Source organism: Ursus americanus, chromosome 5 (assembly GCF_024610735.1).
Source record: "Ursus americanus isolate L20-20 chromosome 5, mUrsAme1.1.p, whole genome shotgun sequence".
Lineage (NCBI taxonomy): Eukaryota > Metazoa > Chordata > Mammalia > Carnivora > Ursidae > Ursus > Ursus americanus.
This window is the reverse complement of record NC_142131.1, coordinates 83578533-83602017: the sequence shown is the minus strand read 5'-3', so window position 1 is coordinate 83602017 and position 23485 is coordinate 83578533. Positions and strand designations below refer to the sequence as shown.

The window sequence follows — 23485 nt, the reverse complement described above, 5'->3', positions numbered from 1 at the left end:
TAATCTAGGGAAGGAAACAGACATCCAGATTGAGGAGGCACAGAAAACTCCTAACAAATTTAAAAAATAATAATAATAAAATTAAATTAAAAAGCAGGCCAACACCAACATATTACAAATAAATTTGAAAAAAAATATGATGAAGAAATCTTATAATCAGTAATACAAAAGTCCTAAACTTACAAGGGAAGACCCATGAGGCTAGCTGCAGATATCACAAAAGGAACTTGGCAAGCAAGAAGGAATTGGTATGATATATTCAATGTGCTTAATGGAAAAATCTGAAAGCCATGAATATTCTATCCAGCAAGGACACCATTCAGAATATAAAGAGAGATAAAGAACTTCTCAGACAAACAAAAGCTTAAGAAGATGGTACCACTAAATCAACACTGCCAGAAATATTAAAAGGCACTCTTTGAGTTTATCCAAAGGATACAAACATAGAGATTCCAAGGGCACATGCACCCCAATAGTTATAGCAGCAATGCCCACAATAGCCAAAATATGGAAAAAGCCCAGAAGTCCATTGACAGATGGATCGATAAAGAAAAGGTTTCATATACATACATGTATATGGGGTGCATGTGCCCCAATGCATATATATATATATATATATATATATATATATATATATATATATATACAGCACACACCATTAATATATATTCACACCATATACAATTCCATTCCATATATATATGGAATTACTAGAATTACTAGCCATCAAAAAATGAAATACTACTATTTGCAAAGGCATGGATAGAACTAGAGGGTATTATGCTAAGTGAAATAAGACAATCAAAGAAACAAAATTATCATATGATTGCACTCATATGTGGAATTTAAGAAACAGAACAGATGAACATACAGGAAGGAAGGAAAAAATAAAATAAGTTGAAATCAGAGAGGGAGACAAACTATAAGAGACTCTTAACTATAGGAAATAAACTGAGAGTTCCTGGAGCAGAGTGGGTGGAGGGATGGGGTAACTGGGTGATGGGCATTAATAGGAGGGCACTTGATGTAATGAGCACTGGGTATTATATGAAACTGTTGAATCACTAAACTCTACCTCTGAAGCTAATAATACACTACATGGTAATTAATTGATTTTAAATAAAATAAAAAAAGAAAGGAAAGACAAGACATGATTAAAAAACAAAAGAAAGGAAAAGGGAAAATCTCCAGAGACAACAGCAAAACAAGAAATAATTGTCACTAAATACATATCTATGAATAATTATTCAGAATGCAAGTAGCCTATATGCTCCAATCAAAATAAATAAGGTATCAGAATAGACAAAAAAACAAGTTCCATCTATATGCAGTCTACAAGAGACTCATTTTAGACCCAAGGACACCAACAGATTGAAACTGAGGGGGTGGAGAAATATTTATCATGCAAGTGGACATTGAAAGAAAGCCAAAGTAACAATATTTATACCAGATACTAGATGTTAAAATGAAGACTTTAACAAGGGACAAAGAAGGCACTATACACTCATAAATGGGAAAATCCAAGAAGATCTAACAATTGCAGATATTTATGCACCCAACATCAGAGCACACAGATGTATAAAATAATTAATAACAAACATAAAGGAACTCATCATAATAATACAATAATAATAGGGGCTATGGCAGCACACTTACTCAAAGAACAGATCATCTAAACAGAAAATCAACAAGGAAATAATAGCTTTGAATAACACACTGGACCAGATGGATTAACTTACAAATTTAGAACAATCTATCCTAAAAGGGTAGACAACACATTATTTTCAAGTACACATGGAATGTTCTCCATAATAGATCAATATCAGGTTACAAATCAGTCCTCGACAAATACAAAAGATTGAGATCATACCATGCATAACTTCTGACCACAAGGGTATGAAACATGAAGCCAATGACAAGAAAAAAATAATTGGAAAACCACAAATACTAGGAGATTAAACAGCATGCTACCAATGAATGAATGGATCATCCATGAAATCAAACAACTTTCTTTAAAGTATAAAATGAAAATGAAAACACAATGGTCCAAAATAATTGTGATGAAGCAATACTGGTCCTAAGAAAAAAATATATAATAGCAAGGAATACAGTTAATCAAAGAGGAAAAACACCTATAATCTGCAATCTATACAAGACTGATGAAAGAAGATGAACATGACACAAATACATAGAAAGACACTCCATGCTCATGGATTAGAAGTGTAAATACTGTTAAAATGTCTATACTACCCAAAGCGTCTACACATTTAATGCCATCCCTATCAAAATACCACCAGCATTCTTCACAGAGCTAGAACAAATAATCCTAAAATTTATACGGAATCACAAAAGACCCTGGATAGCCAAAGCAATATTGAAAAGAAAAATTCAAGTTATATTATAAAGCTATAGCTGGGACGCCTAGGTGGCTCAGTCGCTTAACAGTCTGCCTTCAGCTCAGGTCATGATCCCAGGGTCCTGGGATTGAGTCCTGCATCAGGCTCCCTGCTTGTGCTCAGTCTCCCTCTCTCTCTCTCTCTCCCTCTCTCTCTCTCCCTCTGATAAATAAATAAATAAACAAACAAACAAACAAACAATACATCTTTTTTTAAAAAAGGCTAAGCAAATAAAACAGTATGCTATACTGGCACAGCAGTATACACATGGATCAATGGAAAATAATAGAAAACCCTGAAGTAGGCCCACAATTATATGGCCAATTAATATTTGACAAAGAAGGAAAGGATATACAGTGGGAAAAAGACAGTCTCTTCAACAAATGGTGTTGGGATAATTGGACAGCAACATGCAAAAGTTTAAAACTTGACCACTTTCTTACACCATACATACAAATCAACTGAAATGGATTAAGGACCTACATGTGGGACCTGAAATCATAAAATTTCTAGAAAAGAGCACAGTCAAGATCTTTGGAATCACCCATAGCAACATTTTTCTGGATATGTCTCCTGAAGCAAGAGAAAGAAACCCAAAATTGAACTATCAAAATAAAAACCATATCCACTGCAAAGGAAACAATCAACAAAACAAAAAGACAACCTACTGAATGGGAGAAGATATTTGAAAATGAAATATCTGATACGTAGTTATTGTCCATAATATATAATGATCTTATATGATTCAACACTTAAAAGAACAAATACTTCAATTAAAAAATGAGCAGAAGACTAAGAAATGTAATCCTGTGAGAGAAAGACAAATACCATATGATTTCACTCATATGTGGAATTTAAGAAACAAATACAATTAAGAAAGTAAAATAAAACAAACCAAACCAAAAACCAGTGAGACAAACCAAAAAAACAGACTGTTAACGATAGAAAACAAAACTGGTGGTTAGAGAGAGGAGGTCGGGATGGGGATGGGTAACATAGGTGTAAGGGATTAAGAGTACACTTATCTTGATGAGAACTGACTAATGTACAGAACTGTTGAAACACTGTACTTTACATCTTAAACTAATAACACTGTAAGTTAACTATACTGGAATTAAAATTTAAAAAAAATCAATAAGCAAATACATACATATGTAACAAAAATCAGTAAATATGATCATTGATTTTTTTTCAAGATTTTATTTATTTGAGACAGAGTGAGAGAGAGATCATGAGTAGGGTGGTGGAGAGGAACAGGGAGAAGAGAGCTCCCCACTAAGTAAAGACCTCAACGTGGGGCTCAATCTGAGGATGCTTGGATCATGACCTGAACAGAAGGCAGACAAGTAAGCGACTGAGCCTCCCAGGCACCCCTCTGATCATTGACCTACAAGCTGTGTGACTTTATGAATAATTCAATTGCACTGAACACAGAAATGAAATGTAAATAGATCACTGGTGTGTTTGGGTGTCTCAGTCAATTAAGTGTCTGACTTCAGGCTGGTCATGATCTCAGGGTCCTGGGATCAAGCCCCACATCAGGCTCCATGCTCAGTGAGGAGTCTGCTTCTCCCTCTCACTCTGCCCCTCTACCCCCACTCATGCTCTCTCTCTTTCGTTCTCTCAAGTAAATAAAATCTTTAAATTTTTTTTAAAAATTAAAAAAAATAAATGTAAACAGATCAGGATTTTCTTTATCTTCTATTCTTTTCTGCCATTTCTTAGGATAAACAAAATGCCATGACTCCACAACAAGATTGGTTTTGTGGTGTTTCATGGGGAGATCTGTGGCATTCAATCCTCACTAATTTTGAGGCAGTTTGGGGGAATATAGAGGGAATTTTCGATCACTTTGCTCTTTGAGTTTGCCAAGGCATGGTAGGGCTGTGAGTGTCTCACTCAGTACTTCTATGCCTGCACATGGAGCTATCGTGACCTCTCCACACACAGTGATTGTGTCAGTACAATTCAAGAATAAGAGGTTGTGGCCTATATCTCTTCAAAGAAACATGGGTATAAATAACCATCCATCCAAAGACATACCATTTTGAGAGCTCTGGATTCCACATAAAAGCATGGGAATGGGAAAAGGCAAATTGAAGAAAGTAGAAAGGACAGTTTCACTCCCTCCATAGGGAAAAGAGAGTCAAGTGAGCATCCAAGTTTTCTGTGGACACAAGTGTCAAGCCCACTTGCCCATGGACCCTGTGAGTCAGGCCATTTGTGTAATGTTCTTGCTGACCTGTCCCAAATTTCTGGCTAAACTGACTGGTAAAAGAGTTTTCCTGTCAAATCCCAACTATCAATACTGGGAAAGTGACTACTTCTTCAAATAAGCAAACACCAATGCAATGCTACAAGGTTTACAAAGTGTCAGGGACACATGACGCCCCCAAAATAAAGTGAAACACAAGCAACTGACCATGAGAAATGAAGATCTAAAAACTACCTGATAAAGAATTCAGAATATTTACTTAAAAGGGGAATAAAAAACAAACAAAAAACTCAAGAAAATAAGTAAAACCATATTTGAGCAAAATGATACCTTTAACACAGAGATTAAAGCTTTAAAAAAAGAGCAAATGGAAATTCTAGAACTGAAGAACACAATGACAGAGCTGAAAAAGAATCAAGAGTCTATACAGACTTGATCAAAAACAAGAAAGAAACAGTGAGATCAAAGATAGATTACTTGAAATTTTCCAGCAAGAAGGAAAAGAGGGAAATAAATTCAAAAACAACTTAAGTGAAAGAAAGCTTAGAGAATTCATGGGATCCCATAAGAAACCAACATATGTAGCATGAAAACCCCAGAAGGAGGAGAGAAAGAGAAAGGGGCAGAAAGCTTAGTTTAGGAAATAGTAAGAATGAATTTCCATTTATGGGGAGAGAAATGAGCATACAGACCCATAAAGTTCAAAGGAATTCAAAATAGATTAGAAATAAACAAGGTGGTATGGAGATACATTATAATTAGGAATTCAAATAACTTAAAATATTTTAAAAAATTTTAAACTGGACCCATTTTTACCTTTTCCCAAGTAAAAAGTGTAATTAATTCAGTTACTGGAAGCCAGGAAAAACAAAAGGACATTTAAGATATCTGCAATGATTATGCATTGTTAAACATTTTTTAAAAATATTCTTGCATTAAAATGAGTAATATTATTTCCATTATTTAGTTTAATAAGTAAAAATTGTTTCATAGTTTAATGTTTTTCTTCCAGCAAAATGGAAAAATTTGAAAATATGTCATACCTAGTATAAATTATAGATAGCTATCATAGTTGTGATATTTTAAGGATTTTTTTAATTATGTTCAATTAGCCAACATGTAGTACATCATTAGTTTTTGATGTAGTGTTCTACGATTCATTAGTTGCTTTTAGAATTTCTTGTATGTTTTCTTTTAAACTGAAACATTCCATTTAATTATCAAATGTGTTGGCTAATACAATCAAAATTGGGAAATAATATCTGCAGATTTATCATTACTGTGAACTTACTGAAGAACAATATATAAAATATGTGATTAATGAAACTTTAGAGACACACTAACATTGGAAGAATTTGAATCTCTGTTTCTTTAACCATTGAATTGACCCTTAACACCTCTGTGAAAATATCTGAAGAAATTAGTTGAACTCCTTCCCCAATCTTGGTTTAGGTGTATCTTGGGCTATTAGTCACTTAACCTGTACTGTCCAAGTCTCAGTGGACATTCCCAAGTGAATACAAAAGAAAAAGGAAAAACAAAACACAACTAACCAAACAACCAAAGAAACCAAACAAAAAGCAATAGGTTAAATATCCAGTTAAAGAAGGCATAGAATCATTTTTGCTGTTGTGTTTCTTAGAGGTATCTAACATTTCAAGTGTAGAGATGAGAGATTAATATGTACACTTGTATGGAAGATATTTGAAGACAGTTACTGATAAAATGACTTTCTTCATATGATGACGACTAGACCGCCATCATCCACCCAAGCCATGCGTTTGTGAAAGGGCAAAGATAACACAAGGTACTGCACTGATTTCAATTGCTTTCTTATTTTTAATAATCATACAAGAAGTGAGACTCCCCAGCAAGTGTTTAAGAGAACTTTATTTAGAATACAATAGTGTAGTGTATAATAAGTAATAGATACAATTAGGCATCTCATTATCCAGAGAACTCTGTTTTCTTATTTGACTGAAGTAGTTTAAAACAATATATAAATAATTTCTTGTAGAGTGTATACCCTTAAAAATGAAAGAAATGAATTGGTTGTTTCAACACATGTTCATTTTTTAACACATGAAGTTCTTTGTAAACTGAAAAAGTGTTCTTATACAACTCTGAGAATTAATCTGATTATGAGTGATTGTGAAAATCTTACTGAAAAATAGTAAAATTGGTAGTAAAGGCTACTGTTGATAGTATCTATGGACTGCTGCTCTGGGTTTATCATGAGCACTATGTAAACGTACCCTTAACCATATTCTGGAATATAATTGATAATAATGGTGATATGCCATGATAAAATATATATGAAATGTTTATGTAAATTAAAATGATACTTCAAATATCAGAATATTTTCCTAGTGATACTTGAACGAAGACATTTATAGAAAAAAATGTTGGGCAGCAATTATAGAATGTAAAATAGACAACAAGACATGGTTTTTGAGCTGATTTACAAACGAGCTCTCAGGATGGGAAATGAAATGAGGATCCTAATGGAGTATGCTTTGTATGTGCTCAGGTGATTGGGATAGGCCAGTGATGGGTATTAAGGAAGGCCTGTATTGCATGGTGCACTGGGTATTATATGGAAGAAATGAATCATGGAACTTTACATCAAAAACTAGGGATGTACTGTATGGTGACTAACATAATATAATAAAAATATTATTATTATTAAAAAAATTAAACAAAACTAACACTTAAGGGCCCAAATCCTCACAAGTTTGTGGGGGACAATTGTCTTTCATAATTATTTCTTCTTTTTCCATAAAGGAAGAGTGCTTACCTGGCCCCAAGGCAATCTTAATGGTGCTTCCTACTTGCTTTTCACCCTACATAAATTCACTCTAACTAAAACCTAGAAATCACTTGTCTAGATTTTATATAAAAACACACATCAGAATACAGATATCCCTCATTTTTTAAGTTTCTGTTACACCAGTTTGCTTTCACAAACACCTACTTCAGTACAGTTCATGCTAACCCAACGAAATCTGAAAAGATTTCCACTTTTAGAAAAAGAAAAAATGTTAAAGGTGAAATTGGCACTCAGTATGTACTTGGCAGCAAGCCATCAGGGAGGCCTCAGGCACACAGGGCAGGGAACGTGGCATTGACAAGCCGCTTCCCCAGGAACTACATTAAGAGTCTCAGCGCCCATCCTTCATAGCTTTGAACTGTGTGTGTGAGCCCCTGTTTATGTGATTTATTTTGTACACGCATCAGCAAGATGTGTTCTGTGGTATCTGAAAAGCCTAGGAGTGGTTATTTTCGAGTCTGGTAATGATGAAAAATGTTTTATAAAAATTAATGGTAACTGTTTTTTCACTTCCTGCACTTTCAGCTTATGGAAGCTTTTGGAAGAGTACTCTGCTTTCAGGGAGCAAGGGAATCCTGTGTGTAGTGAAGATTAAAAGAAAACAAAACTGAAAAAGTCCAATGGTGTGTGCGTGTGTGTGTGTGTGTGTGTGTGTGTGTGTGTGTGTGGAGTGGGTGGGTAAATTGTGAAAGCCAACTTCTGGAAATAATCCAGGTTACTGTATGTTTAGTTATGGCAATTGATTGTTTTTGTTTGTTTTTTTTAATAACAATATTTTTTATTATATTATGTTTGTCACCATACAGTACATCCCTAGTTTTTTATGTGAAGTTCCATGATTCATTACTTGTGTATAACACCCAGTGCGCCATGCAATACGTGCCCTCCTTAATACTCATCACCAGCGTATCCCATTCCTCCGCACCGCGGGAGTCCTCAGTTTGCTTCTCAGAGTCCATAGTCTCTCATGGTTCATTCCCCCTTCTGTTTACCCCCCCCCTTTCTTCTTCCCTTTTTTCTCCTACTGATCTTCCTACTTCTTATGTTCCATAAATGAATGAAACCATATGATAATTGTCTTTCTCTGCTTGATTTATTTCGCTTTGCATTATCTCCTTCAGTCCCGTCCATGTTGCAGCAAATGTTGAGAAATCATTCTTTTTGATGGCTGAGTAATATCTCATGAATATATGGACCACAACTTCTTAATCCAGTCATCTGCTGAAGGGCATCTTGGCTCCTTCCACGATTTAGCTATTGTGGACAATGCTGCTATGAACATTGGGGTGCATATGGCCCTTCTCTTCACTACGTCTGTCTCTTTGGGGTAAATACCCAGTAGTGCAATGGCTGGATCATAGGGTAACTCAATTTTGAACTTTTTAAGAAACCTCCACACTGTTTTCCAGAGTGGCTGTACCAACTTGCATTCCCACCAACAATGTAAGAGGGATCCCCTTTCTCCACATCCTCTCCAACATTGTTTTTGTTTGTTTTAAACACAAGCTATGTGAAATTGATGTGTTCATGCTTCTAACATTTGTGTTTGTTTTCAATTCTCATACACATGAACACATTTCCAGTGAAAAATCAATAATAATATCTGACTTAAGTACCTTGCAGAGTTTTTGTGAATATCAGTGAGGAGAACATATGGAAACAATTTGAATCTTATCATCTAGTGTAGTGAATGAAAAGTGAAGGGATAGACAATGATAATAATAAAGATGCTGAAATTTACAGCTACTCTTCCGTGACAATGTATAGCCAAATATTCACTACATTTCAACTATGTCTTATCTCATAGATAACTTGTAATACCTAATGTTTCTTTATATCTGTTGTACATGCAAAGTACAGGCTCTAATAGTTAAATTCTTTAATCCAATCTCCTATTTCCTGTGAGCAGGTGAGCTAGAATCACATCTAGCTTTAAACCTAAACTTTCTCCAGTGCACAGGTAGAATGAATGAAAATAAACCCATTCTCACTGCCAAACAGAGGTTGAAAGGCAGGTCTTGTGATTAATATCTATCTTTGAATATATCCGCCTACCTAATTACCTATTTATCTACTAATGCTGATTCACCATTGTGGAATTTTAAGGAATTATATGGATGGAATCACTCAAACATGAACCTATGGAAATACTGTGTCCAGATCTCTTTATACTCTAAAAAATGCATAGTTATTTTTAAAAATGAAAGTACACTTTGCTTCAATACTAAATATTATCATTAAAATGTCTAATTCACTAAAGGAATGAAAACTATAAATTCGTTGTCTCTTTAGTAGAATCAGTTGTGGAAAGACTTGACAGGATGTGAAATCTCATGCAGAATTCCAGGAAAGGAATCTGTGGAGATTTACACTGATCTAGAACCCAGAGGACCCTCTTCTGGATCATCTCAGTCTGATTGTATAAAAGCCATTTTACAATGATGTAAACTTTACATAACTGGTGGTTAAGCAAGATAATTTTATTTAAAATAATTCCCCTTAAGACATGCACATTGAAGTATGATCAGCCAATTTTTAGGAACGAAGATTCACTTTATGTAGCTAATGATTTCAAAGCCCTCCTGGGGAATTGATCTGGTAACCTGGTTTACTGGATTCCCAGGCCTCCAGGTGAATAAAGAACGTCACTTTGGAGAAGGTCAAGTATTTTAGGCTATTTCAGGGATCTTGAGAAAATGATTCAAATTCCTATGAAACCTGGTGGAGAGTGTCTTGTGATTTACAGGCCCTTAAAATCTAATCTGTGATTTCTTATAACTCTTCCAGCAAAACCATATTAAGGAGGCTTCTTAGGTAAATCTGTACTTTTTCTGCACCTCTGTAAATGATCAGAATTATTGTGTGATCATGATTTTTTTTGGAAGGAATAGTTTTGATCAAAATTGAAGAGAGTGTAGGTCATAAAAATCTGTGTGTCAGTGGATAACTCTGTTTTATCTATATTCTAGATGACATTTCCTAACTCTATCAGTAAGTCACTGAACAGGCTTAAAAAACTCACTATATATCTCTGTGATCATGTTTATTCTTTTATATTTTTAATAATGAAAAATCATTTTAAAAGCATTTGTTTTCTAAATATATGAACTAGTAAAATTAGTTTTCTGCATGATTTAATTTTCATATCTACATATTAACATAGGAAAAAACAGATGCATACTGACTTCAAGAGATGGTAATATGTAATGCATTTTGAATTCGGGTAGTATTTGGATGATTTTACTCATTAGGTAAAATATGGACACCTATAATATAAATTACACAGGAGAGAATATGGGTGTGCCTTTGCAAGCCAAATCTCCTAGGTAAGGACACTTTGCATTGGGAACAGAACAGGAATTGAATTTTATTTAGAGGTTTTGAGAAACTATTTTTTATCAGGTAATGTGTGTGGTTATAGTGTGGTCAAGTGAAAATAGACCAGTGCTTCTGAGAAAACAGAGTATGTTCAACTAAGAAAACTATAAACACTAAAATAATTTGGTGTTTTAAGGAAGGTTTCACATACATTCTTTTTCTTCTACTACTTATTTAGAATTTCTATTTTAATAACATTTAATTCATTATTTTTTCTCCCTTTTTCAGTTTATGTGTGTTTTGGTGGATAAAAATTGGCCAACGCTCATTTCAGAACAAGTATCTCAAAATATTTAATATTTGAAAGATAAGATGTAGGATGCATTTAGATAGATAGATGATAGATGGATGATAGATGGATGATGGATAGACTAGATAGATGATAGATGATAGATGATAGATGATAGATAGATAGATGATAGATAGATAGATAGATAGATAATCGAGTAGGAAATCCAGTCATCCAAATATATATATATAAGTTGAATTCACTTAGAACTCCTGCATCTCAATTTTATCATCTATATAATATTATTGTGATATCAAGTTCAAGAGATAGAGGTCAGTATCAAGTACAATTTAATTCTGACATTTATTCTGACACATTCCAGTTATCAACCTATCTTCATACCTTTATCTTCATACATTTATCTTGTCTTTCGTGTAGGACATGATGAAGATTCTAGGCTTGTTTCTTCTGTTCACTATGAAACCATCAGAATGTTTTCAGCTATTTCTTTCCTCCCATATATTCTGTAATGTTGATGCCCAGATTGCAAAATTTTTAGGGAAATTTAAAAAATCACAGAGATTGAGAGTGAATTCAAAAGGATTTTCAGGGTGCATGCTGGTGTTTCTCATGTTCCCTGAGGGCGGTCAGAAGTTGGCTGTGGATACCAACATTGCCATGAATCTGTTAAACTGAGTAAACTTTACGGTCTTAAAAAAAAAAAAAATCAAAGTGATGGAGGGCCACTTGGGCGGCTCAGTTGATTAAGCATATGAACCTTGGTTTTGGCTCAGATCATTATCTCTGGGTCCTGGGATCAAATCTTGCATCAGGCTCTGTGCTCAGCATGGAGTAAGTTTGTCCCTCCCCTCCCCCTTCATTCTTCCCCCCACTCACACTCTATCTTTCACTCAAGTAAAACCTTAAAAAAACACAAAGAGTTTGAGACTGTGTTATAAATATGCTCAATATAGGTTATTTATTGTTTTTTGAATGGATAAAACCAACCTGAAGGGAACAGAAATAAGTTACTTGGATTTATTTTTATGTAAGAAAAAAATGACTTCTTTACACTGTGAAAAATTCAAGGCTAACATTTGATAGTTGAATATACATCCCTGTCAGATTCAGGGGTCCTTTAAACAACATCCTGTGTCAGGCTATTAGAACAGTGCACCCTGAGTAATAAAACATCTAATGTGGCAGTCATAATACATGGCATCAAATATCAGATATGATGTGCCATTCATTACTTCTGTTCTGTGCCGATTTTTTTCACCTTTAGAGGGAATAATACTAACTCACTCATTGGAAACTTCATTAGACAGCCTTATATAAATTACATGTGATAAGAATGATCATAATTTTACTGGTAATTTTAAATATTATGTTTATACTTGTCAATAATTAAATTACTAATATAAATAGTATACTACAGAAATGGTCTAATACGCAATATCAGGTTGAATCCAAATGACATTTTTGGGTAAAAAAATACCCTCCACTTTTTTCTTTGCAATTTTTCAGAGGCCACAGAGTGCTCAAAGCTCAATTGCACTGCATATATTCAGGATCCTGTTGTAGGTTTTGTACAATATTCTTGGAGTTCGGAACAAGGAATAATTTAGGTTATGTTTATATATACACACAATTTTATTTATGTTAAAGTGTACTTTCTAATGACATTAACTGAATTCACATTACTGTGCAACCATCATCACTGCAGAACATTTTCATCTTAGCACACTGTAAATCCACACACATTAAATATTAACTCTCTGCTTCTCCTTCTCCCCAGCCCCTGGAATCCCCCATTCCACTTTTGTTTTTAAGAATTTGATTACTCTGAGTACCTTGGACATATGAAATCATACATATGGCTTCTTATGACTGGTTCATTTTACTTACCATAATGTCTGAAAACTTCATTTATGTTGTGGCATAGAGCAGAATTTCTTTCTTTTCTAAACTGAATAGTATCATATATACATACCCTGTATTTTGCGGACACTTTTGTGGCTTCCACCGTTCAGTTACTGTGAATAAAGCTGCTATAAACACGGATATGCAGATATCTATTCCAGACTCTGGTTTCATTTCCCTTCCACATACACTCAGAGTGCAATTGCTGCAAATCCTAGGGTGATTCTAGGTTCGTTATTATTTTTATTTTGAGACGTTACTCTGGCATTTTTCACACTACTTTCACCATCCACATTGTCACCAGCACTGCACAAGTGTGTAATTTTTTTCACATTCCCATCAATCTTGCTCTTGCCTACTTTGTAGTAGTAGCCATCCTAATGGGTGAGAGGGTATCTCTCTGTACTTTCAATTTGAATTCCCTAACAATTATTGATTATGAACCTATTCACCTGTGCTTCATTGTCATAGCTCATATTTTTGGAGAAATGTTTATTCAACTGGTTCTGCAAACTTTAAATTAGATTTTCTGTTGTTCACCTATAGTTCTTCATATATTCTTTATATCAATTCCTTATCTGATGTATACTTTGCACATTTTTTTCCCATTCTGTGGCTTTCTCATCAGTCTGCTGATAGATTTTTGGGACATAATATTTTTTAATTTTGAGGAAGTCAAGTTTGTCTATATTGTTGATGATCCCACACACATTTTGGTGTCCTAACCACGAAAGTGCAGTTAAATCCAGTGTTGTGGCACATTTCCCTATACTTTCTTCTAAAAGTATATAGTTTTATCTTTCTATTTAGCTATCTGATCTATTTAAGTTAATTTCTCTATATGGCATAAAGTAATGGTTCAATTTCATTATTTGCATGTGGATATCCAGTTTTCCCTGCACAATTGTTTGAAAAGACAACCCCGTTGGGACACCTGAGTGGCTCAGTTGGCTGTCAGACTCCTGATTTCGGCTCAGGTCCTGATCTCAGGCTCATGACATGGAGCCCCACATTGGTCTTCATGCTCAGTGGGGAGTCTCCTTGAGATTCTCTGCCTCCCCCCCCTGCTCTCTCCCTTTCTCAAATACAAATAAATAAATATTAAATAAAATGAAAAAAAAAAGACAACCCAGTGTGATGTGGAAAATGTTTTTAAAAATCATTTGACCACATATGGGAAATATTTATTCTGATGTATTTATTTTATTGGTTTGTGTCTCTGTGCCAATACTACACTGTTTTTATTTATTTTTATTTTTTTATTTTTTTAAGATTTTAGTTTATTTTTATTTATTTATTTGTTAGAGACAGAGAGCAAAAGCTGGTTGAGTGGCCGGCAGAGCAGGCAGAGGAAGAAGCAGGCTCCCTGCCAAGCAAAGGGCTGATACAGGGCTTGATCCCAGGACCCTGAGATCATGACCTGAGCTGAAGGCAGACACTTAACTGACTGAGCCACCCAGGTGTCCCTACACTGTTTGTCTTTATCATAGCTTTTTTAGTAGGTTTTTGATCAGAATGAATGAGCTCTCTAATTATTTCATAAGATTGTTCTGGCTATCCAGGGACACTTGAGATGATATATTGATTCTAAATGTATTTTTCTATTTCTGTAGAAACTTCATGGTGATTATGATAGACATTTCATTGAATCTGTAGTTGGCTTATGGTAGCATTTACATGTTAACAATATTAATTTTACCAATCCATCAACACATGGTGTTTTTGTTAATTGTTTTTTCTTCAATTACTTTCAGCAATGTTTTGTGACTTTCAGTGCACAGTTTTCTCCCACTTCTTAAGTTTATTCCCAAGTATTTATGGTTTTTTATTATAATGTTAGTGTACTATACCATTTTTAAAAGAATTCTTATGATTTTACATTATTAGGGTATAGAAGCACAAATGATTTTGTACCCTGAAACTTTGCTAAATTTGTTTATTAGTTCTATCATAGTTTTGTAGACACTTTTGAATTTTCTACATGTAAAATAATGTTTGCCAATAAGGATCGTATTACTTCTTTATTTCCAATTTCAATATTTTTTGTTTGTTTGTTTCTGCCTAATTGCTCTGGTTTTAATTTCAGTACAATGTTGATTAGGAGTTGTTTTGCTTAGTTTTTTTTTTCTTTTTTCTTTTCTTTTCTTTTTTTTTTTTTAGAGGAAACGCTTTCAGTTTTCACTATTGAGTAGAATGATACTTGTGAATGGTATTGTGAGTTACATTTTTAAATGTGCCATGGTTTGAGTAGATGATAGTTGTGAATGGTATTGTGAGTTACATTTTTAAATGTGCCATCAGTTTTTGAATCACCTTAATATTTTATTCAAGTAAGGTAGGAACATGATCTCAACACATCATAGGGTAAAACAGTGTTCTCGTTACCCACTCCTGATCATTGAGGAAATTTTTTCATATTACTTTACCACGTTTTTATGTTTTCAATTTACCCATGTATTTTCCACTAATATGTTTATCTTTAATAATTAAATTCTAAATATCAAAGATCATTTTTGACTTGTCATTCCAGCCACTGTGGATGAAGAAATTCCCCCTCCCTGTACAATGACATCCAACTCCTTTTTCCCTTTTCCCATCCTTTTAAAATAGTTACATCCCATTTTGTGTTTAGAATGGCAAGGAGATGGGTATTAAGGAGGGCACGTATCGCATGGGGCACTGGGTGTTATACGCAAGTAATGAATCATAGAAATTTACAAAAAAAATAGGGATGTACTGTATGGTGACTAATATAACATAATAAAAATTATCATAAAAAAGAATGGCAAGGTTGACAGTATTGTTATACCTTCTAGTATTTATTGCTAAGATACAAAAAAATATAAATTGCTGTATAACCTGATGATATTTTAGTTACTATGTCTATGTGTAGAATATCATCTCCTCATTATTACTTCTCATCATTATTACTACTATCTCTTTCAAAACATTTTTAGGTCCATATGTTTACAGGTGATATTGAGAAATTTTAGAAAATGTTTTCAAGAAGACATTTAGAATTGTTAAGACAGCATCTTTCGATAAAATATTTTCACATTTTTTTTCTGTGTTCTATATATCCTGTTTGAATATGGTGGATCATATATATAATTTTGAAAAACATTTTATTTTGATAATATTAACTCCATTATTATCTTGGTGTATGTATATCTAAGAATGACAATAAGCATATATGTGTTCCCGTATATTAATTCTCCAATTCTCCAAATGTTACAAAATGACAATCTTTCGTGTTTTGTTGCTGTTTTCTTTTAATTTGGGTAGATTTGTTTTTTCAGCTTATCTTTAAAATTTTTACTTAATCCATGGGGGACCTGGGTGACTCAGCTGGTTAAGCGTTCAACTCTTGTTTTTGACCCAGGTCAATATCTCAGTGTCCTGAGATCCAGGCCCATGTTGAGCCCCACATAGGCAGGTAGTGTGCTTCTGTCTCCCTCTCCTTCTGCCCCTCCCCCATTTCTGCGTGTATGTGCTCTCTCTCTCTACAAAATAAGTAATAAATCTTAAAAAAAGCTTTCCCTTAATCTTTTCTATCATATATATAAGTATATCTGAGTGTTTCTATATATATATCTGTATCTGTATCTATATCTATATATATTTATGTTTGCAAGAGCCTTTCTTTTTACCCAACATGTCTTTTTATTTATCTAGTAGTGTTTATATTGTGAATTAATAACATTTCATACTTCTTTGAACATGAGTTCCATTAAAAAATATTTGTATATTTTCCCAAACATTTTGGCTCATTTTATATTTGAGCATGAGTGGGTGAATATGTCTATGTGTGTGTGTGTGTTTGCACACATATGTATGCATATTCCTGTTTCATGTTTCAGACTTCCTAAAAGCGTGGTATCATTTGGATCTAGAATAATATTTAAGACTTAAATACTACATACTGTGTAGATCTTGTTCACTTACGATGTGGGTGGAGAATTCCTCCTCATACCTCCCCCGGAGTCTTAGGATGCTATTTCCTTTTTTCCACTTAAGTGATTGATCATTCCTTTATCTAAATTCATTTATTCAAGGGTCCTTAACTGTTTTATCTCTCATTGTGCCTTTTGATGCCTGTTCTGTTTTGACTTATAATTTTTTTGTCAGCATAATATTTTTAAGAGGGACAGACGACAAATGTATGTGACTAAATTCACACACTATTCTAGAATTGGAAAGTTTTAAATAAAATGTTTCACTCAGATGGGGAATTTAAGAAACAAAACTAATAATGATAAGGCCAATAACAGAGAGAGATATAAACCAAGAAACATACTCTTAACTATAGAGAACAAACTGATGGTTACCAGCGATGAGGTGGGTTGGGGATGGGTGAAGAAGAGATGGGATTAAGGAGAGCTTTGAACTGATGAGCACTGGGTGTTGTATGTAAGTGAGGAATTACTAAGGTCTGCACCTGAGGCTAATATCACACTGTAAGTTAACTCACTGGAATTTAAATAAAAACTTAGAAAAAAAGAAAAATGAGTAAGACAAAACACCATAGAGCAGTGTATATCATATAAGTACTGGAGAAACAGAGAGACATAAAACATATGCTATTTGGAAGAACTCTTTCCTATTTGTGAAACCTACCATGAGTATGGTGTGTAGATATTTAGTTGAAGGGTCTACATGAACTTCCAGAAACTGGTTGAGGAGGCAGAAGGAAACGATTTTCTATAAATTGTACTTAACAATAAGACTTCATTTAAGATTTCAGAACAGATGAAAGCAATACTTTTACCTGACTTAAAGGATGTTTGATTAGATATTACTGTGTAAAGAGGACTCAAGAAGGAAATGTTGCTCCTCAACAGAAGCTGATAGCCTGCTGCAGCTTTAGAATAAGTCTTAGATATGAGAGAAAAATCATCATTTATGGGTCATAAACATTTGTTCTTAAAATGACTAAAAAATGTATGTATTTACATTGATTTTCTATGCATGTATTTAGAATAAACATCTGATTTTGGCAATACTTGTGTTTGTGTACATCATTTAAACATAATTTTCCTAATGAATTCTTAATAAATATATATTATTTTTTAATAACTTTAAGGATTTCCTAGAAAAGACATAAGCTACTAATGCTTGCATCTTCAAATTTTGATCTCTGGGTCACTAAATAGTGTTTTGTTTTGTTTCCCCAAAATTGAAAGTTTCAGTTATTCACTTACGCCTTGTAACATTTTAAATAATATGCAGTCTAAATAAAATGATACATTAAAAAGTGCTTCTTGTTCTATACTTGACTTACTTTTCTGTCTGATTGTAGGAAAATCCTATCAATGCCCCATGGAAATTTATACTCAAACATCAACTGATTTCATCCTCTTGGGGTTGTTCCCACCAACAAGAATTGGCCTCTTCTTCTTCATTGTCATCATTCTTATCTTTCTAATGGCTCTGTTTGGCAACCTGTCCATGATTCTCCTCATCTTCCTAGACACCCATCTCCACACTCCCATGTATTTCTTACTCAGTCAGCTCTCTCTCATTGACCTAAACTACATCTCCAACATTGTCCCCAAGATGGCTTCTGATTATCTCTCTGGAAAGAAGTCTATCTCCTTCATCAGGTGTGGGGTTCAGAGCTTTTTCTTCATTATTTTAGCTGGTACAGAAGGTTTACTATTGGCTTCTATGGCTTATGATCGTTATGTGGCTATTTGATTTCCTCTCCACTATCCCATCCGTATGAAAAAAAAAAAGTGTGTGTGCTAATGATAATGGGATCTTGGATAATGGGCTCAGTCAACTCCTGTGCCCACACTGTATATGCCTTTGGTATCCCTTACTGTCGATCCAGGACCATCAACCATTTCTTCTGTGATGTCCCCGCCATGTTGACTCTGGCCTGCGTGGACACCTGGGTCTATGAGTACACGGTGTTTGTAAGCACCATCTTCTTCCTTGTGTTTCCTTTCATTGGCACTGCATGTTCCTATGGCCGGGTCCTCTTTACCATCTGCCACATGCAGTCAACAGAAGGGAGGAAGAAGGCCTATTCAACCTGCAGCACCCACCTCACTGTGGTCACTTTATACTTTGCACCCTTTATTTACACTTATCTACACCCAAGATCCTTCCAATCTCCCACAGAGGACAAGGTTCTGGCTGTCTTCTACACCATCCTGACCCTAATGCTCAACACGATCATATACAGCCTGAGAAACAAGGAGGTGATGGGGGCCCTGAGAAGAGTGATTCAGAGGATCTGCTCTGTAAAAATGTAGACAAAGCTTCTTACATATGTACCCAACACTGATTATAAGTCCATTCTTCAGTGTCCAGTAACTAAAATATTATTTCATGTTTAGAGTGTAAGGACTAAAATAAGAAGAGAAGAAAATCACTCATGTGTGGATAAAATTATCTTGCAAATATGTATGTCATTATGAGCCATATATATATATATATATATATATATATATATATTTTCCCTTTATGGTCCTTTTTTTCATGGATTTCAAATACACTTGTTTGTTAATATGCTTTCAATGAAAATGGTTATTTTTCATGTAGAAATAAAAATAGAAACTTTCTAACTGATGTTGTCATTCAACATAACAGTTCTAGTATTTGCAATTTATTTTCCAATACATGTAAACAGAACAGTGAATGTCTCCTGAATGTCTCAATCTAACTGGAAGTCAGAAAACTTCTCGTAGACTTGTGACTTATCTCTGCCAGTTACTTGTTGTTTTTTGTTGTTGTTTTGTTTTGTTTTTTATTTTGTGTGTGTGTGTGTGTGTTTGTGTGTGTGTGTGTGTGTGTGTGTGTGTGTGTGTGTGTTAAGTTTGTGGTAACTTCTCTTTAGAAAGATTTACCTGAGGGGTGCCCAGGTGGGTCATTCAGTTAAGCTTCTGCCTTTGGCTCAGGTCATGATCCCAGGGTCCTGGGGTATAGCACTACCTCGGACTCCCTGTTCAGTGGAGAGCCTGCTTCTCCCTCTCTCTCTGCACACATCCTGCTCATGCTAACTCTCTCTCTCACTCACTCTATCTCAAATAAATAAACACAATCTAAAAAAGAAAAAAAAAGATTTAGCTGAGACTTAATCAGGGATTCTAATATCCTTACACCATTCCGAGTTAAATACAAGTTTGTGCTCCTTTTAGGGAAGTGAATCCTAGAAAAGTTATTTCATATCATGTATTCCTCAAGATCAAGTATAAGGGCTTTCATGTGTTAACAGAGATCAAGAAATTGTGAGGTCAATGGTAAGCTAAGTGTATTGAAAGTTTAGTGGGATTAGCAATTTCAAGGACATTCCCATGACCACCCCCCACACTAACCACATGCTCAATAGCCACTGCTATCGTTGTATGAAATCATGTTTCTCATGTAATATTATATTTTCCACTCACTATGTCTCATAGTTCTACTGAAACAGGTTGTTGGGAGGTAAACTTACATACACCAATTTTAGTCATTGATAAATCACTTTTCAAAACAGGAACCACCATCAAATCTAATAAAAACCTCTCAGCTCAGGTGAACTTCCAACTCAAGTAGATTGCTATTACTGCTCCTCACTGGTAAGTGAAGAAATGGTCTTTACTTTCTCAGACTTGGCAGAAAAGAGACTGCTCATACCATGCATAATTTACAGGGCACTGCACAAAGTGAAAATATGAGCTCTCTTCTTCAAACAACAAGATTTTTTTTTCTTGAAAAAAAAATTACTACATATGAAATGCAATCCAAATGACAAACATTTTTGTGTTATAATTTTATGGATAATACATAGTAATACACTATTCTGTGATGGCTTCATTGCTCATAAGGTGTTTTGGCTCACTTTTTTCCAATTTTATTTTTACCAAAATTTATACTTTTAGGAACTTCAGTTTTCTATCAGTACAGTTGAAAGCGTTGTTAATCAGTCATGGAAAATACTAAGCTGCAATTAAATTTTGCTCATTTTTAATTTTGAGAAGAATCTGTATGCTTATGTTACTCTAGCTATTAAGAGTATTATAAGTGGTGAAAACATTGGACTGAATTTTTGACACATTATATCTAAATATATACTTTTACTTTCTCAGGAGAAATTTTTTTCTAAAATATTTCTGTAGTAAACTGTTTTAAAGTGATAATTTTATACATAAATCTGAATTTGTTTTTTTATTATAATTTTAATAAATGGAATTTTAGTGAATCCTCTACAATTTCTGGAAATATGTGGACTTCGTGTAAAAACTGGATGTCACTTCGTGTTTCAAATTCACATTTGTTCATTTTATCACTGCATCTTCTATTACAAGTTAATCTGCTGTTACTTCTTTCTTTCTGGTTATAAAACCTCATATGAAAAGTATTTTTTCCCATCAATAATATTTCATACTAATTTTTAAATCTTTTTAACATTTTTAAATTGTATATTTATTTATAAACCTGTGGGTATTAACTTTGCAATGTTGCAGCACTTTTTAAAACTATAGATTTTGGATTGTTTTATTAATTCTAGTAACTTCCCAATATACTTTATTGCAATAACAATGTGTGTGCTTTCATTTTGTGATAAATACTGATGAGGATTCTTGCTTAAGCTCCATAGCATTTCCTGCACTGACTCTCAGGCAAGATAGTTAATAATTTTGTAAATGACACAGAAATGATCTTTGGGATGGAATTCAGCCTGTGTCCCACCATGAGTCACTGCTGTTGCCAGGCACAGCTCCTTCTCTCTCCTGGCAGTGGCTCCTTCCACCATTGTTGCTGCCTCTGCAGCTGCTGCTGTCATCACTGTCGCCAATCTGGTCCCAGTTCCAACAGAGCTACTCCCTTGGGGTCCTGTGGCACCTTGAGCAAGATGCGTGTGTTCCAGAAAAGCAGCCGGGGGGACTGCTGTGTGAGCATGCTGTCTGAGCCCATATGTGCAGGCCCTGTTGCTGGGCCAAAGTCACATGCCAGTGCTGCCCCCCAGCTCTTCTGCTCACATGTTGACTCAGAGAGAAAATTGTTAAAAATTTCAAGATGGCAAAAACCGGACATTAAAGCAACAAAAGAGTCTTTGTGAGTCTGGGACCCTGTGAAAGTGCCCAGGCCACACATATATGAGGCCAGCCTTGAGAAAGTTAAAATGAGTAGGAAGGGAGTCTTATACAAATCAGCAAAATGTGAGAATGTCTGCTGTTTTTGTCAGTGGTTATCTTTGGAAATAACCTGAAGGAAAGTGGAATTGAACAGGGATACCCATGACAGATTCCTTATCTCTTTCAGGTACTGAATATTGGAGGAAATCAGGAGAACTGGAACATTTATCATCCCTGATGTACCATGGCCTAAGGCAAACCACACTAGGTCTCTGGACTTAGTTTGCTAGAAAGGAAGATGGAGGCACAGTACTTGGTAGTATCAGAAAATGCTGTGTGTGGGGCAGAATAATGGTTCCACATTTCAGGGTCCTTCTAGGTTCTTATTACGCCCCCTGTAATTAAAAAAAAAAAAAAAAAAAACAAAGAATAACACGCCTGGGTGGTCCAGTCAGTTAAGTGTCTGACCCTTGGTATTGGCTTGGGCTATGATCCCAGGGTTGTGAGATCAAGCCCTGCATAGGTTTCCAGGCTCAGCAAGGAGTCTGCTTCTCTCCTTCCTCTCCACCTGCCTGTCACCCACTCTGTGCTCTCTCTCTCTGAAACAAACAAATAAATAAATAAATAAATAAATAAATAGTGAATAAATAAATACTTAGAAATAGATTAACCAGACAAAATTTTTATTACCAGAAAACCAGACAAAAATTTATTACCACATTACATCTCCTGTATATGGAGAGATCCAGAAACTCTGAGTGACTGCCTGAAATTACCCAAGCCATTACTTTAAAAACTATCTTCAAATAAACACAAAGAGTGTAGGGGACCAGGAAAGCCAGTTATGAGAGGATATCAGAAAAGGAGAGTAAACCAGGGCATGGTGGTTGTGAAAATTTTAGTCGCTGCTTTCTCCTTTGATAAGAATTTCTTGAGATCTGTCCATCCTTCTTGTAGAGAGAGGGACAAAACTTTACAAATAAAATAATCCTTTAAAATCAGATGTCTCTTACAAAAGGGTAACTTCTATTCCAGTTTACAGTGTTTTTCCATGTCCACTGTTTCTTAAAAATAACTAGTCAAAAATAATATTTATGTCCACGAGGCATATTTCAAGGTGGCAAATTTTGTTCTCCTTCAATGGCATCATTGAAGTCCCTCTTACTGACATTCCTACAAAGTCAAGGCTAATCCCACTTTTTATGCCTATAACCCTGGAAATGGAGATCAAGTCATCACAAGCAAATACTGGGAAATCCAGGCTTTCAGAATGATCTTCTGGACATTCTTCATTCCAGCAGCCTTCTGGCTCAGAAAAGCAGTAAGCTAACTCCCACCTATTGTGTCTGCACCTACAGGTCATTCCTTCCACCACAAGACCTTAACCTCAGAAGGAGCCACAGAGGGAGGAAACACATTATCCAAGTCTTCTTCTATTTTTTCAGTGTA

At 34.8% G+C, this 23485-nt stretch overlaps 1 pseudogene; it reads left to right on the top strand.

Moving 5' to 3' along the window:
- The first annotated feature begins 18290 nt into the window (after window positions 1–18290).
- Window positions 18291–19231, top strand: LOC123791127 (olfactory receptor 2L8-like; annotated as a pseudogene).
- The last annotated feature ends 4254 nt before the right edge of the window (window positions 19232–23485 follow it).